This window comes from Odontomachus brunneus, unplaced genomic scaffold (genome assembly GCF_010583005.1).
Source record: "Odontomachus brunneus isolate Ranch 3 - 2012 unplaced genomic scaffold, Obru_v1 Obru_scaffold_057, whole genome shotgun sequence".
Taxonomy (NCBI): domain Eukaryota; kingdom Metazoa; phylum Arthropoda; class Insecta; order Hymenoptera; family Formicidae; genus Odontomachus; species Odontomachus brunneus.
Window position 1 is genome coordinate 440,818 of NW_022639507.1, and position 2,470 is coordinate 443,287.

The 2,470-nt window shown below is 37.1% G+C and overlaps 1 protein-coding gene across 4 annotated transcripts in view; it reads right to left on the bottom strand.

The window, feature by feature from the left end:
* LOC116845753 (inactive rhomboid protein 1) overlaps positions 1-2,470 on the bottom strand; it is a 340,621-nt gene that overhangs the window by 303,937 nt on the left and 34,214 nt on the right. Inside the window, exon 2 of one of the 4 annotated variants that reach the window (XM_032818809.1) lies at positions 1,327-1,533. The exons of the other annotated variants lie outside the window; for them this stretch is intronic. The gene's annotated coding sequence lies outside the window, so the exon portion shown is untranslated. The remainder of the gene's footprint in view (positions 1-1,326; positions 1,534-2,470) is intronic. 4 annotated transcript variants of the gene reach the window in all.

Below are 2,470 nucleotides of genomic sequence, written 5' to 3' on the forward strand. Positions count from 1 at the left end.
ATATATATATATATATATATATATATATATATATATATATAATAGGCATACGCACCCACCGCAAGCCCGCCCGGGCGGGCAAGCGACCGCGCGTGTGTGTGTGTGTGTGTGTGTAGCAGGCATCTTCCTAGCTACAAATTCGATGTTTTAATATATACGATGTCCAAAAATTACATTCATTTTATGCAACTTCTTTTATAACTTTTTAACGAACAACTACCGACAGCTAAAATCTTCAGAAGGTTACTCAGGAAGATGACCTCTATAATATATGTAAAGATCAAGATCATTGGAGATGGGTCCCCTAAACCCTACTATTAGCAAATATTTTTACGATATTTTTTCCTTATTCTTTGGACTGTCGACTGGCTGACACTATACTTTTCAGCAACTTGACGCATTGACAAACCATCATTCAAGAGAAAAGTAATTTGTTTTAAACAATTTGAAGAAATTGGTTTCATAATTATTCTTATTTTATTTGTGTGTCTTTTCATCAACTGACTGTGAGAAACTGAGTACTGAAACATATAATAACACATTTTAAACATACAAAATTGCGTGTTGTAAATACGATACCAGGACACTCGATGTAAACATCTCTCTTGGAAGTCGGTGCAAAATAAGTCAATTATTTTTCGTCATTACATTTAAACAAAAAGCTCTTTCAAGTCCGTAAAAATATCTTACATGAGTTGGAAATAATTAATATACGTATACGAAATTATTTTTTGTATTACACATTATTTGCAGCAATAAATAATGATTTACTGAAAAACTGCCAACATTTACTCAGTTACTTACTGTAAATTCAGATTTTGCGCATCTTTTGAACACAGTAACTACAGAAAAAGTGTTACATCTTAATCAGGATCTCAACAGTTTTATTTGTCAGTTACTAGACAGAAGTTAATATACTGTTCAGTAATTGTATCAGAAACTGCGTGAAATTTCTACCAACGAACTTATAAAATATTTAAAGCAAATAATATTTACTTGAATGCAGCATGCATTTTTCTGTTTATCATGACAATCAGTATACGTCCCTATACTATAATTAATTATGCTATCCTACGTATCTAAAAAAGAAACATACGAATTTCAAAGGTGGTTCTCGATGAAATCAAAATAAACTTATTCTCACGGACATAAATGCGACCCGCCTTCGCAAAATCACGCCTTTAATTATGCAGAGAGAAGGTATTTTTTGGATTAGTGACTGTAGATACCAATCTTCGCTCGTCTAGTTCACTCGGCTTATCGAAGTTGCATCGAGGTGACGCGACCGACAACAGATAGTATCGATTACACGGAATGTGCACGTACCTGTTCTGTTGTTCGTCGACGGTGACGGACGGGAGGGTTGCTAGTCGTCGGCCGAGGAGGCAAGGGATATACTCGCCTTGTCGCGCTGCTCACCGGCCCTCGAACCGCTCAAGAGCGGTCAGACGACCCTCCTCCTTTGATCCCTTCGCTAGCCTCGGAACGAGCCGTACGCACGACTCGCCCTCCGTTCTACGCATGCCAAGGATTCTGCAATAGTCAGAAGGCACCATCATCATTCCGATGCACGTAGCACGCACACGGCACCCTAATATATCCAGTCTACTAAATATCCCGCGAACATACACGTACGCTCTCACACACACACTGGGCATGGTTTTCCCGGCTATAATATCTCCGCTCATATACAGAATCAGAAGCTTCATCTCGTCGAGAAGTCCAATGGTCTTCGAGCAACTAGTAAGTCAACTCCAAGACTCATCTCGCGAGATTAATAGCGTTTCGAGAGCGAGCAAATAAACTTGAAAATCATGCACGTCATGAGTATCTCCGATACTCAGTCTCTCTTCGAAAACATCCACACTATAGAATATCATACACGGAAAAGGAAATTTGATTAGATTAATCAAATATCTGATAAAATATAAACGAACCAAAATTTCGGCTTTGAAATTACCAGAATTCTATTCAAGTTAACAAGATTTCTGAATAATCAGAACTGATAACTGCTCAACTTAAACTGTTGCAAGTTCTGGTTAACTAGAAATCTTATTTGGTTAACCCACAGACTTCTATATAATATCTAGACCGCTAATTAGATATAGTTTAGTTAAGAGTTTGATCGGAAAAATACTGTCCGCCATCTTTGAAAGGATCTTACATACGTGACTTGAATGGCAATGTGTGAGTGGAAGGAAGCAATATGCTATAGTGCATGTCATTTCAACTCGGTTTCAACTCGGTCCTTTCAAAGATGGCCGCCCGATATTTTTCCGACCACTCGCTAAATACGGGTATTAGCAGTCTAGTTTATATATAGAAGTTTGTGGGTTAACCAAAAATCTTGTAAACTTGAACATGGCATGTATTATGGAATTTTTCGAAATCGATTTGGGATATTTCCATTATTCCCTTTATTGTTTTTTCTCTATTGTTCCCTATTGTTTTTTTTTTTTTTTTTTTTTTT